The sequence below is a fragment of the Mustela lutreola genome, chromosome 4, assembly GCF_030435805.1.
Source record: "Mustela lutreola isolate mMusLut2 chromosome 4, mMusLut2.pri, whole genome shotgun sequence".
NCBI classification, from domain to species: Eukaryota; Metazoa; Chordata; class Mammalia; order Carnivora; family Mustelidae; genus Mustela; species Mustela lutreola.
The window spans coordinates 146,340,693-146,356,614 of NC_081293.1; the positions used below are offsets into that span (position 1 = coordinate 146,340,693).

At 35.3% G+C, this 15,922-nt stretch overlaps 1 protein-coding gene across 13 annotated transcripts in view; it reads left to right on the forward strand.

Annotated features, from left to right (window-relative positions):
- Positions 1-15,922, forward strand: part of HDAC9 (histone deacetylase 9) — a 940,182-nt gene that overhangs the window by 681,049 nt on the left and 243,211 nt on the right. The window lies entirely within an intron of this gene.

Here is a 15,922-nt window from a genome sequence, read left to right on the forward strand (position 1 = left end):
GATTATCAACACTCATTTCCCAAATGAGAATAATCCTAGCCGTAAGAAAGCACAATTATTTCTTTTACCAAGAGCATTCTCTTTATTGTAATTCCTATGAAATATTAAATCCATGCACTCAGACATCATTAATTCGGGGTAAAAATTACGAACCTCTATACAGCATTTTAATTCAAACTAGAACAGTGAAAAACCTCTGCCCTTGCACCAAACGACTGTCGGAAGAGTTAAAGAGAATCTTATTTCACACATCTACTGGGTCAGGGTAATTTTTTTAAGCTGTCGTGGTAGGAACAGGGCTCTAACTTGTACTGTCTAGTGATTACAAGGATTAGCATATTATGAAATATCCTTTCCACAGTATGTTCGTCAGATTAAAAAGAATACAGAGGTGGTATTTCTTGGCTGTATCTCTAATGTAGTCTTAGTAAGACTGACCAGCGATTACTGTGATTGACAATCATAAGGACTCTTAGATTCCTTGATTGACCACATAGTGCACAAAAGTTGATACATTATTGGCAAATCCTTGAGTCCACAAGTACCTTAAGAATCCTTAGAGTCTCAAGATGTAGCACGTTGTCACAAAAAATATGTTCCTGTACTTATTCTTATCACTGGCACATAAACAGCAAAGGGATACTTTTCTGAAGATGAAGAGTGACTTAGCAATTGTACATGCAAGGTCAGTAGGGCTGCCGGAAAGCATTTGATCATACTGGAAGGGGGTTTGTGGTAGAGTATTAACGTACATGGCATGCCCCCTGTCTCTTCCAGCTGCTGCATTAATAGTTCACGCCTTCTTTCCATATGGAATATCGGTCACAGTATTCATTCATCATATCCATGGTTTTATTTGGAATCTGAAGGTCCTTCCTATAGCCACACTATTTCTTTTTCATCTCACCATGACTAAAGAAGCTAAGGTGTGGGCATTTTAACCTACAAGTGATCCCAAGGGAATGGGCTGTCATTCATGCGTTCCTCCCAGTGTTGAACAAAAGAGAGAAAGCATGTGAGTTTACCCACCCATTGTCATCATAAATCGATCCCAGCTCCATTTCAAAAGTCTCAGGATTTCAGCAAAACATCTAACATCATATGAATATATACATTCAAAGAACTGGCATGTTGTATCACATGGGAGAAGGGAGAATGCACAGAGTTAAAGGCTGCAGAGCCATCCAAAAAATACAATAAAGAATACCATAGGTCCTTAACCCAAAAATATGACTCTCAGCATTACCTTATGGGAGGAAAAAGTGAAAGTCACATAGAGTTATAGAGGGCTCTTGAGAGTTTTTGAAGTATTGCTACCTACATAATGGCAGAACTCACACTGAGTGGTTTTATGATTTTAAGGGATATGTTCTTCTGTCCAGACCTGGAGTCAGAGAAATCAGCATTGCAGTCTCCCTTTTGGTAATGATTTGACTTATCTGAGCATCTCAGTTTTTTCTTTCTCTCTCTCTCTCTCTCTCTCTTTTTTTTTTTTTGCAGAAGATTGAGAGCTCTCATGAGTGGAGGGGGAGGGCAGAAGGAGAGGGAAAGAGAGAATCTTAAGCATGCTCCACTTTTGAGCGCAGAGCCTGACATGGGGCTCAATTTCATGACCCTGAGATCATTACCTGAACCATTACTTGAGCCATTACCTTACCCAGGGTTCTGGGATCAAGCCCCAAATTGGGCTCCCTGCTCAGCGGGAAGCCTGCTTCTCCCTCTCACACTCCCCATGATTGTGTTCCCTCTCTCACTCTCTCTCTGTCAAATAAATAAATAAAATCTTTAAAAAAATGTTTCTCTAACTCTAAAATATGGATTCTAATTCAGTAGAACTGGATGGGACCTAAGATTCGGCTCTCTTACAAACACCCCATATATAGGATGTCAGTGTTGATGATCCATGGACCACACTTTGAGTGACAAGATCCTATGTGACTGTGAATGAGCAAATCATTTAATTTTTTCTGGGCCTCCATTTAATTACCTCTGAAGTAGAGGTGATTAATGAAACATGGTTTTCATCACTTTTGGGGATCAAATATAGCATTACTGTGTGGTAATACTTTATCCAAATTTAAATCAACTTTTTAAAAGATATCAATTTTTCTGGAAATATCAGATAGTAGCCTCCAGTTAGTTTGATACTGAACATCTTATTGATTAAGACTTAAGGGATGGGATGCCTGGGTGGCTCAGTTGGTTGAGTGTTTAACTCTTGATTTTGGCTCAGGTCATGATCTCCGAGCTGTTGGATTGAGCCCTGAAACGAGCTTTGCATTCAGCAGGGAGTCTGCTTGAGATCCTCTCCCTCTCCCTCTGCCCCTTCTTCCGCACTTACACTTGCTTGCTGTCTGTTTCTCTGTTTCCCTCTCAAATAAATAAATCTTTTTTTAAAAAAAAAAAAGAGTTGCATGGGTAGCTTGTCTTCTTTGGGCAAATAGTTATGAGACATGGAAGTTTCTATGAGGAGCAGGGGTGAACCATGACAACAGAGGTCTGGGACGCTAGTGGCACCCAGATGTTGCTGTTTGTCAAGCCAGAGGAAGGAGGCACTTATTGCTAGCAAATGAAAGCTATACATCTAGGTGTGGTGCTAACTGACGAAGAGAGAAGTGTTCTTCATTAAAGTAGTGATGTAATGCGGGACTTCAGTACGGAGGGGAATTTCACATTTCAGAGTTTTTAGCCATAGTCAAACCCTGTCAAATATATTACACAGAATTAACTTGTTTTTATTCATTCATTAATTCACTTGACATTTGTTAAGGATCTATTATGTGTCAGACTCTGAAGGCACCCATAGCCCTGCACTAATGGCACTTAACATTATCATTAAGAAAAGTTCTGTAGAACATACTATAGAAAATCTTTTTTTAAAGTTCATATCTGTATTTGTCTGCTCAGCCTGCCATAAAAGGATACTACTAACTAGGTAGCTTAAACAACAAATTGTTGTTTACTAACAGCTATATAAATATAAGGTGTTCCTAAACAATAGCTCAAATACCCCAATGAAGTAAAAATGGATGGCTTTCCAAGCTTCACAGTCATCCTGCATTTGGAACATCATGTAACTAGCCTATACTGCAAAGAAATCCAGGGAGAACAGAAAAGAAACAAATACACACAAAACAAACAAAACAAAAACAGGTACTTAAAAAACCTGATTAACTTTTTAAATAATCATTCCCCCTTTTTTCTTGAGATGCTAATGCCCAGGGTAGAAAAATATGTGCCTTTATCCTATCCTTGACAGCAATTAAGATTTGGTCAACTCTACGTTGTTTTAACATATGTGTATTTTTATAGTTCTAGAAATTAGAATTTCAGGATTAAGCTGTAGGCAGGATTGGTTTCTCCTTAGGCCTCTTTCCTTGGTTTGCAGATGGCCAGTTTTTCAGTGTCCTCACATGACTTTTTCTGTGTGTGTGTGTGCGAGCATCACTGGTGTCTCTTCCTCTACTTCCTCTTCTAAGGATACCGATCACACTACCTCTTTTAAAGGCCCTGTGTATAAATATGGTCACTTTGGGGTTAGGTCTTTATCATTTGAATTTTAGGGGAGCACAGTGCCATCCATAACAATATCCATATCTATGATTGACTTTGATTGAAATCCCAGTTTGTACTTTATTAACCCTGTAACTGTTCTAGTTACCTAAGCTCTCTTTTGTAAAAGAGACTAAAAATATCATGGGGAATAAATTAGGTAATGTTTCTAAAATGATTAAGACAGTGTCCAGCACTTACTTGGTGCTCCAGTCTGTCTCCTACATCTTTCTTTAGATACTGACCGGAGATGTTTACTTTATGCTTTTTTGGGTAATTAATTTGATTTTATTATCTCTTTCACTGAATCTACTAACAAACTAGGCTTTTCTCTCTCTGAATCTTTCCTACTCTCACCCCCACTTTTACTCTTCCTGGGAAGAAAATATATACTGGAATCTTCAGCTCTAGACCCTAAGAGTAGAGGCGTGAGGATAGAAAAATATTGAACTTCTCAAATACCTTTTAAGAAAGGTAATTATTCTATTTCCTAAAACAAACAAATAAGAAATTTGACTTGCAGATGCCATTATACATACTGTATAGAGCTTAAACAGAATAAGCTGTGTAGAAAAATTAAAACTGAAGTTTCTCAGAAATTAAATCAAGCTGAAATGATTTCAGTGATTTAAAAATATTAGATAATTTCTAAGTTACCAAATCAGGATACTGTCTTCAGAAATAGCTGATCCACAATGGATGAATAATTTAAATGATGTACTTTACCTGTTGTAATAAAAAAAGTTAAAAAAATGCTTAATTTCTTTCATAGTTTTAACTTTTATATAGTGTGCCTAAAATGGCACAGAATTAGTACTGTGATGAAAACCTGTTTCTTTGTTGAGTCTGGTGTCTCTCATGAGGTTCCTATGGGCATCTGATCATTATTTAAGCTTAAACTCAATTATTCAGAAATGCCCCGTGGCCCAAGCAGCAGCATAGCATAGCAGCAGCTGCCTACTCAACTGCATAGTATTGGCTGAGGAGTTTTAGTTCCCAGCTTTCAGGGTGAAATATTCAAGGCATCCGTGGAAGAATCATTGTACCACATTAACCATGCATGGTGCATATGAAACCTGTTCTGTTAATGGGCAAACTAGTATTGTATTTAACTCTGGGAATATTTCTGAAAAGAATCAACAAGCTGCATTTAGATTATACAAAGGAAACTGTGCCTAAATTCCTTTTCTTCTAAGTCATCCTCTTTTCCTTTTAAATACTTTCACATCCACTTTCAGTACAGGTAGCTTAATTTCTATCATGTGCGACATTTCAGAGCAATAGCTTTATTTCAGGTGCCAATGATTGAGCTACGCTGGATGTGCTTGGAAAAGGCCAGCATTCATTCAGGAAACTCCAGTTGAACTAGATCCATATGCAGCTAAAAAAAAAAGTAGCTGTGAAGTGTGTAAACCTGGTGATTCACAGACCTGGGGATAAAAATATATGTTTATAAAAAATATATGTTTATAAAAAATAAAAAATTTAAAAAAAAAAAAAAAAGTAGCTTTCTGATTAGAAGTAGTTTCTGGCTTGCAGCATTATCACAGATGATTTTTTGTTTTTGATGTGTGGCAGAATAGAAAGTAATGTTGGAACCAAAACCCTGGATTTTTTTTTTTTTCTTATTGGACATTTACTGAGAGCTTACTGCTTTCACTATTGTACTGTACTATATTAAGCACTTTGAATGCATTGACTAATTTAATGCTACTAATAATCCTGTGACAAAGGTAGTATAATCCTATGAAGAGGGTGATATCATCTCCGTTTTTACCTAGAGCTCATCTCCATTTTTATTTAGAGCATGGTTAATAAACTTGTCAAAGTTTGAACAATTTGTTAAGTGGTAATTTTAAGGTCTAACTCTAAAGTCAGCCAAATAGATAAATAGATATTATAATAGATAAATATTTATAATAAATAAATAGATAAATAGATATTGCACTAAACATTGATGAAACCATTGCTAAAGCTAGCACCCAAAAGAATGGAAAAAGGTAGAGGAATCCAAAAACTGGCTCCTTGGAATGTCTGTTAAAGAAGCTTATCAGAAAACCTGACAATTTCTCCGAATTCTGGGGTTACAAAGGCCTTTAGGTATAAGCTATTGGTGGAATTACTGGACAGATTATTGGTAGTCATCCTCTCTTAGTGTATGACTTATCTTGTGCAGGATGATTTATTAATAAAACTCCTAACATGGGGTGCCTACGTGACTTAGTTGGTTAAGCATCTGACTCTTGGTTTTGGCTCAGGTCATGATTTCAGGGTGGAGAGATTGAGTTCTTTGTCAAGTTTGCACTTAGTGGGAAGTCCTCTTGAGAGTCCTTCTTCTACCTCCACCTCTGTCTCTCTCGCTCTCTTGCAAATAAATAACTACCATCTTTTAAAAAGGGTGGGGGGGCAGTAATTTAAAAACTAACACAAATTTCTTTAAAAAAAAAAAAAGATTTATTTATTTATTTATTTTAGAGAGCGTGTGTGCATGCGCATATGCACAAGTTGTGCTAGGGGCAAAGGGAGAAGAAGAGAGAAAATTTTCTCCAGTAGATTCCCCACCAACCAAGCAGGATGTGGGACTCGATTCTATGACTGTGAGATCATGACCTGAGCTGATAGCAAATGTCAGTTGCTCAACCGAGTGAGCCACCCAGACACCCTCCCTAACACACATCTCTAATTTTACCTCTGGCTTAACCTTTTCTTTCTACCTCTCTTACTCAAATAGAGTTCTGAGTACAGTTTGGAAAGAGTGTCCTTTCTCTATGAAATCAGTGCTCCTCAAATTATTCTGTGGTAAAGAACAAGATTTTGTTTACTTATTTCCTGTCATTAAGCAGTGCTTTTATAAAATACAATAAAAAAGAATTTCTAAAAATGATATAAAAAATACAGAATAAATACTCATTCTTATTGGATTGAACAGGTATAAAATTCTAAACAATTGCTGTAGAAGTTGCTAAATGCTTGCTTTTTTTATCTTGTAGAATGGGGCCACCATGGTTCCATTGGCAACACTTTGAGTAGCAGTATTCTAGACCAGTAGTTTTTGCTATGGTTGAATTTAAATTGACCATCTTGTCATTTGTTTTATTTTTGTTACATATATTTTCACTTTTCTTTTTCTGCTTCCCTTTGTATTGAATATTTTAAAAAGTTATATCTTTTATATCCACGACTGGCTTGTTAGTTTTTTTAGTCTGTATTTTTAGTAGTTTCTCTAGCATTATACCTATTAATACATATCAAAGTTAGTCTTCAGATAATATTACTCTACTTCATATATTAAAATCCTATATCAGTTTGTGTCTTCTCCTTCCATTCTACATACTATGTTGTGATATATCTGATTTTTACATATGCCATAAACCATTCAACAAAAGTTTTATTATTTTTGCTTTAGATAGTCAATGTTTTAAAGAATAAAAATAAGGGAAAAGGTCTCTTTTACATGAATACCTTCATTATTATCATTTTTAACACTCTTCATTTCCTCAGTGATTTTCTTTACCATTTTTTGTAAGTCAGGTCTGATGGAAGTATAATACCTAAGCAGTTACTTTTCTGAAAAATCTTTATTTCACCTTTTAAAGATTTTTTTTGAGATATTTTTGTTAGCATAGAATTCTGATTGACATTGTTTTTCTTTTGCAAACTTGGAAGATGTCACTCCATTGTCTTCTGGGTTAAATAGTTTCTGCTAAGAAATGTGCCAGAATTCCTGTCCTAGTTCAGGATTTTATGTGATATGTCTTTTTCTCTGAATGCCTTCAATTTTTTTTTTTTTTTTTAAGAATTTAGCATTTGTGATGTGCTAGGTGTAGTTTTGTCTGTGTAAATGAATTAATGGCATTTTTATTCTAGTTATAATCTGAATCTTTTGGATCTGTGATTTTACTATTTTTTAAAAGTTCTCAGTCATTATCTCTTTAATATTTCTTCTGCTTTATTTTCTCTTTCCTCTTTACAAGAATCCATTTACCCCTTATTAGTCTGTTCAGGTTACTTGCCTGACTTGTGACCTTAGCTCCAAACCCCTCCCCCACAGTTAACAAATTAATTATTTATTTAGCATTTTTTACTAGGGTAGATGTGTCAGAAATATGAGGCTACATTTTTAAATGCCTGTAGGCATTACTACGATTAATAAGCTTCAAAGTAATTTAAAAACATTGCTGAACTGTGTGTTTCACCATTGTATATTTTCTCAAGGAACAAATTTTAATGTGCAATGAAACTTTGTGTAGTGCTGTGAGTATTTGTAGCATTTAGTTGAAATGTTAACCTGAGCATCATTCCTCTGGTCTTATCCTCAGGCAAAGCTAGAATCCTTTATAAATACACACCCTTAGGAGTTAGATTAGTTAAACTCTCCATTTCCTACTTCAGAATTTTCTACACTTTGTGTAGAAGTAAATCACTCTAGACAGCAAAAGTTATGCACTGATACCCCAGAAGCCATATTTAGCACATAGATAAGTTTCTTTTAGCATGGTCAGGGAGTTTTTAAGAGGGGAATTCTCAATATTTAAGATTGAAAAATTACATCAAGGGCCCTGCCTTTCATTTGCCTTACATTATGTTACATCTACCTTACCCAGTCTGACCTCTGGAGTCTTTTAAACATGTGGCTGCTACTTGAGCCCAAATTTGTACCACTTCTATATGTAAGCCTCTCTAAGCTATGTTTTTGTGCTTTTTCCTATTCATGGATTCTATTTGTCTATATAAAGGATCACCAGTATCCCTTAACACCAAAGAGGTTCTTCACATTTCAGTTAATATTTAAATTATAGCTGCTGCAGATCTGAGCAAGTATTTAGGGGGAAGCTTGCTGTTATTATTTAAAACCACAAATTCTGTATATTATTCAGTGACAGAGCTTTCGGAGAATTAGCTTACTTGGAACTCTGATTATTTTGTGCACTGTGTGTCACACTTTTATTTTGCTCTCCATTTTTGTGTGGCCAGTCTCAGAGTAAACAATTTCTTAAAAAAGGAAAAAACTGAAAGTAATTAAGTGGTTACCGGAAGGATATGCACATGCACAGAGCCTTCTGAATAAGGGGAGGGAGTGGCACTCAGGAAACATCTTGATTTCTTGCCAAATCCTGACCGTGGATTTTGGTTATTTTAATCCATGCTCCTAATTCAGAGTGAAGTAAAAGAAACTATGAAAGCAGTGGCTTTTTAAATATTGTACCCAGCTTTCAGATACTGAAAATCTGTTTCCAAAGGAAGTGAACATTTGGAAGAGTGGATATATTCACAAATAGCACTTAGACATTTTCACCAAACAGAATGACTCATGACCACTCAGAGGCAGCCGGCTATCCATTTACTCCCATCCTTACATGTGTGCGGGGACAAATCCAACATTCTCATCAACAAACATTTTCTCAAAGACTTGATTTTTAATGGGTAGAACTTGTCTGTTTCTTCCCCCACCCTTTCGTATAGATGCCAATAATCTTATGATGTCCTTGATCTTTTCTTTCATCACTGATATGTAATTATTTCTTTTTTGAAATCATTAAAAGAAATTTCACTGATGTCTGAGGAAAAATACGTTGAGATTGAAGCAAAAGAATGGGACCTGTGAAAGGTTTTTCCTGGTTCTGTCACTACCATTTGTGAAACTGAAGAAACTGAAAAGGACAGAACAACCCTTTAATATAAGTTTATATTAGTGTCAGTTCTGTTCAGGAGACAGAATTATTTGGATAAATTTAGAAAAAGAACAACATTGATAAAAGCCATTTTTGGTTGTATTCCCAAAAATAGGCAAGAAATAAAACACAACTTTAAAAAGTTAACAGTGAGGGGTGCCTGGGTGGTTCAGTTGTTGAGCGTCTGCTTTTGGCTCAGGTCATGATCCCAAGATTCTGGGATTGAGCCCCTCATCAGGATCCCTGCTCTGCAGGAAGCCTACTTCTCCCTTTCCCACTCCCCCTGTTTGTATTCCCCCTCTCTCTGTCAAATAAATAAATAAAATCTTAAAAAAAAAAAGAACAATGAAAATATAAAACTATTTCCTCCCTATTCCCTCTCTCTCCTCTTCTCTGCATCGTCTCTGGGCTTTCTCTCTCTCTGCTCTTTTGCTTTTTATTCTTTCTTTCTCTATATTTTCCTTTTATTCTTGCCATATTCTATAAAGGATTTAAAGCAGCTTTCAAAGCAAATATGAAGTGGGTGTGTGTGTACATGTGTGTATTCAAAGTAGGTGTCATCATACAAAAGTGAAAATATAGTGATCTAGGGCGGAGATTAGCATTTAAACTGTGTTTTCTAGTGGCTACTATTTTTACTAGACTGTAAGATGTTTAGCAGCATTCCTGGCTTCTACCCAACAGAGGCTAGAAGCTTACCTGCTCCTTCAGTCTTAATAACCAAAAATGTCTCTAGAAATTTCCAAATGGCCCCTGAGTGGGGAGAGATGGTAACTACTGCTCTAGTGTAATGGCAAACAACTTAGAAAATGCCCAACTACTCCAGATACAACTTGTGATACTTGAATATTTTTAATATTTTAGCAATTTTATATAGTAGAATTTTAAAACCTTTAAAGATAAAATATTGATGTTAGGTCTTAGCTGATATAGTTCACTAGGAAGACCTTTGATTCTATAAATAAAATTAGAATATTTTCATTTTTAATTTAGTTTATTTAGATTTTTATTTTACTAGCATAAAATAATATGCTATATATATGGATTAAGCATTTATACCCTTCTTCTCCAAGGTCTCATTCCAGCTACACTAATTGTTAGCTAAACAACCTCTCTGAATTTCATTACAGAAGTGCTTAATAATAGCATCTATGCTAATGCTTGTTGTAAGAATTATATGAGTTTATCTAGGCAGTGAGCTTTGCATACTGCCCAAATCTTAATAACTTCTCTGTAATTATAACATAACATAACATAACATAACATAATATAATTATAATTTTTATTGTCATTGTTATTTATAAATAATATAGACTAGAGCTTTATAGAATAAGGGAATATATAATAAAAATGAAAAAGCTGAAATGTCCTTCTTAAGTTTCTCTCACTTCCTCTATTTCCTGAATTGCTTTCTGCTGTGACTCCAAGTGAATGAATTATTTCCACCATTCATGTTTCATAGATCAAGTTTGATTCAGCAATCTTCCTTTTTTTCTTCTATAGATATAGAGATTGCAACATGATGTTCTTCCTTCAGATGTGAATAATATTACCTAGTGCTAACTTTTTATGAGTAGGTATATAACTGGTCCTTTTTGGGCCTTTATTCTCTCTTCCACTCTATGCCTCTATAGAGACAGCATTTTAACTATTTTAGGAAACCAATATGAATAATTGCTATGCGCTTATAAATTGCTGGACTCTTTTTCCTGTCACTTGTTCTTTTTTTCCCCTTTCCCCCTTCCTCCCTTCCCTTTCCTTCTCTTCCCCTCTTTCCCTTCCTCTTCTTCCCTTCTTCTTTCCCTTGATTCTCTGAGTAATGAAATAGAGAATGTGACATTCTCCATCTTCTAACATAATTTTTCAAATTGATACCAAAGTATTTTGCATTAATCTCATTTTTTAACAGCGTATAAAGTGTTTTCCCTATTTCAGTTGTTACTTACAGCTTTTTTCATCTCTTTACTCTTGCTACCTACTAAATAGACATGAAGCTCTGGAAATATAGGCTAAAAGGATCTCAGTTCCATGTTCTGTAGTTTTTTCAGAATTGTGCTTCCTCTTCTGATGGCTTAGTCTTTTTTTTCAGCCAAGCTTGTACATTTTTCTACTCTAGAGTATATTTTCATCCTATTCTCACCACATTTGCTTCATCTACAGAAAGACTTACTGTGGGACAGCCTTACCTAAAATTTCTGAACCAGAGTTTTCGATACATGTTAGGTCTACACCCCTCTACATGTTTATAAGTGAGTTGAACTTTTGGAGGGCTATTTTCAAATTGATAGATTTTAATCCTGGCAGTAAAATGAAGCCTCTTTGGATAGTTCCTCAGCAGACTACTAAAGCTGCCTTCATGTTTTGTACATTTATACAGAAATATTTGAAAGTTTGAAAGCATAATGTTTTTCAGAATACTCTGTAAGCAAAAGCTTGGTAGAAATTCCAGATGAAATCTGAGGGGGCAGTAAGTGGCATATTGCCACATTAATTCTAAAATATAGTTAGACACCACTAGCCATTTATACCGCATATCCTTTGGGACTTCTGTGCAGTATCTTGATTAGACCTTTTCCCTATCATCTAGCAGAGTAAATTTCTGACCTTAAAAATCAAACACAATATTAGAATTAGTCATGCTCACTCAAGTGTGATATATCTGCTCTATTTTTCCTAATTACATTGATCTTTTCCACAATTACTAATATATTCATCTCTTCAAGATCAACTTACTATTATTGGATGCAGTTTTTTTTTTTTTTAGGTAATTTCTCAGTCTCTGAGCTTCTTCTTCCAAGATGGCTTTTGGATATCTGAGGGAGTGATGGAGACCTGATGAGGTTCTTGGATGCTTATGCTGTCCTCTGAATCTGTGGCGATTTCTTCTGTGGCGATTTCTTCTGTGGCGATTTCTCTGGTCCATCTTATTGTTCTTAATTGCCTAGCATTTGAAGCAGCTGATTTTCTCCTGATTTCACTGCAAAATGAAGCCTGGTGGGGTTCCCTGGTGGGGTGCTTCTGCTGCACCTTTGGATTGTTTGCCTTTCTCCAATCTCTTTGGACCTGAAGGGATTACTTTTGGCTCTTTCTTCCTCTTATTGGATCCTATCCTAAAGCCTAAATCAATAAACTCTAGGCCTGGTTGTAATAGGTAGAAAGAATCTCTTTGCTGAATATCAGAAGGCAATGGTAGGAGTGTCTTGATGCTGTCACAATGTAAGACTATAATCTGAGACCATCGGCTTAATTCTTGTTATGTAAAAGAATTTGGAAAAAATCCTCTGACCACAAAATCCAGAATTTTATGTGTACTGATGCAAAATCCCATTTTGAATGTCAGTTTCTTCACATTTCTTTTGTATCAATCCTAATCTCCCCTAGTTTGTATACTGTTGCCTCCTAACATATGTGTACATGTGTGCCTGTGCACACACACAATACATATCAGGCTGAAGAATAAATTGGTGGAGAGGCCAAGGGGAAGTAAATATGGTGTATAGAAAGAAAAAAAAATACAAGCACCAGGTTTGTTTTTTTTTTTCCAAATTATAGTAGTTTTGATTTTATGAATTGGCTTTGCATGTTTTAACAACTTTAGCAAGATGTTAATAACCATGTAGTGTAGTTAGCAGGATTGCTTTCTGCTCCACTACCATTTCTTTCCTCTTTCCAGGACCTATCTGAACAGTTTCCGTTGTTTACAATTATTTTCCATAACCAGAGCCAACTCTGCATCACTTTCCTAATTTCTCTACCTTCAGTTTTCAAATGCTAGAGCACCTATTTTACAGTTCTAAGTTCTTCTGGTCTCTACTTTCACCATCCTTTCTTACCTAGAGTTTGTCAGAAGGTCTTACACCTGTTAAAATCAGAGCTTTTCGTATGACAGTGACCTTCTTGACACTATCACTAATGCAGGAAAAAGTTTTGGCAATATCTCCAACAAATGAGAGGGACATAACAGGAGAAGAAATACTTTTTTGCCATTGAGAATAGTAGGAAGTAGATTTGGGAGTCTCCTCTAGTGACAGAGATTATAGTCAGGAGAGTTCATGAGCCATGCATGCTTTCTTACCCTTGGAGTTCTTATTAAACTATAACATGGTAAATGCATGTGGGAAGCTTTTAGTAACTAATTTTGGTAGCCAGTGGTCCTGGAACACACTTTGAATATAATATCTTAGGAAAACATGTTTATAAATTGGCTTATAAACCTATTTTTGGGATATAACCTTGCTGTGAACTGAATTGTTTCCCCACAAATTCATATATTGAAGCCCTAATCTCTGATGTGATTTAATTTAATAAGGCTTTTAGAAGGTAATTAAGGTTAAATGAGATCATACAGGTGGGATCCTAATTGAATTGAATAGGAATGGTGATCTTATGAGAAGAGGAAAAGAGAGGGATCTCTTTCCACGTGCACTTACTGAGGAAAAGCCATGTGAGGACATAGTGAGAAGGCAGACACCTGCAAGCCAGGATGAGAACTGAACCAGAATTTCGACCAGAAACCAAACTGGCTGACACCTTCTTGGATCTCTAGCCTCTTGAACTGGGAGAAATAAAATCCTGTTGTTTAAGCTGCTCAGTTTATAGTATTTTGTTATGGCAGCTGAGCTAAGATAACATCTGTTAATAAATTTAGAATTAAATAAGTTATCTGTTTATGAATAGATTATATGCAAAATCTTGACTATTATTACCATTTAGTTATAAACTATACATAAAACTGGTTGAAGTATTTAAATAAATGTTTTTATGTTTAAGTGTAAGTAAATAAGTGGATGATAAATTTCATAGATTCCTAAGGAGCACTTGTTTAGAGATAAGCCTGAATTTTGGGAATCCATAATGGATACTTGGCAAAATCTCAGGTATCCATTCCATTGAGCATCTATGTGCCTACCATGTATCAATAATCATCTTTATGATAAAAATAACCCCCATATACTATCAATAATCATATCTTTATGATAAAAATAACTCCCATATACTGTAACTCTTAGCATCTCTTACATAGTAGGTACCTAACAAATGTTATCTGAATTAAAATAAGTATCTTGATTAGTAGAGGTTTATACACCAAAATTGATGACATAGACAGAGAATATTACATCTATAAGAATACTTCCAGGAAACTAGAAAGATAAAAAGGTGAATTTTGGAATTATTTGTGGCTATCTAATGCCCCTCAGTATTATGATTAAAGAGCCATTGTTCCTATGTGTTGGAATATTTTTCTAATCAAGTGTAGGTTTATAGCTTTTTAGAAGGAAATTTTCTATTGATTGATTGGTCTTTCTTTCTTTCTTTCTTTCTTTCTTTCTTTCTTTCTTTTTTTAAAAAAAACTTTGAGTGTACTCCAAAGTCAAGTAAAAAGGGGTTTGGAATTATATATGGTTTTGACTCACCCATTAGGTCTTTGGGATTTATTGATTTATGTTTCCTTACCTTCCCAATAATTTTAGATCTGATCAATGAAGACTTTCTGTGGCACCTATAACACTGTAATAGTTGAAAATTGGCTAAAAACTGCAACACAATGTAAATGTTGGTGTTCATTTTTCATCCTGAGCAACCATATGCCTCAAGGATATGTCTGTATTAAGCTCAAATAAGTGCTTACATTGTTCAGTAAAAGTAAAACTTAATTTGGAGGGCAGATGATTAGATTCCATTTTCCATTTGATGATTCCTTTACTTTTTAGCTGGTAGTATTGACCTGATGATGTTGACTATGACAGGGGCTTAATATTCTTAGAAGCTGAGGGTTATTTCAGGGTTGTGGTAGAAAGACATGTGATGTTAGTGTCAGGGTTCTGTATGAAGGTCCTTAGGCCAGGTGAATAGCCTCTCTAAGCCATAGTGTGCTCATTCAGTAAACACTTAAAAGGCCTCTACTTTGTATAAGGCATTATAAAATGGGTATACCAGTAACCGAAATCATAGTAGCTAAGATTTGCTTATCACTTTTTCATTTAATCCTCACCAAAATCATATGCAGATGGGACTTTAAAAAGTTGCTGTGTGGGCGCCTGGGTGGCTCAGTGGGTTAAGCCACTGCCTTCGGCTCAGGTCATGATCTCAGGGTCCTGGGATCGAGTCCCGCATCGGGCTCTCTGCTCAGCAGGGAACCTGCTTCCTCCTCTCTCTCTCTCTGCCTGCCTCTCTGCCTACTTGTAATCTCTCTCTGTCAAATAAATAAATAAAATCTTAAAAAAAAAAAAAAAAAAAAAAAAAAAAAAAAAAAAAAAAAAAAGTTGCTGTGTCATTAGAAAGGGAACCAAGGCAGAGAGACATTCATTAATTAATTGCCCACCATGATTCAGGTTTTAGCAGTGAAGCTGTAACTTCACCCTGACAATTTGATTCAGAAACTTCTCTCTTCACCACTTTATTGTTGTTGAAGAGATCTTAATTTTTTATTTATTTATGTATTTATTTTCTATTCTCATTTATTATTTCTTCATTGCTCTTGACAGAATTTAAGTTGGTAAGATCTCATGAGAAAAGTCATGTTAAAATGCTTAGGAAATTGTGTAGTGCATTGTAAATATGTATAATTGTTATTTATTGTATTTGTTCCATGTCATTAGGCTTCTTAAACTTAATTCTTTAAAAAAAATTTTTATTTTGTGTGGGATTTCCCTTCTTTTACCCATTTGAATAAGTCTTGCTATTTGCATAGCCACAAA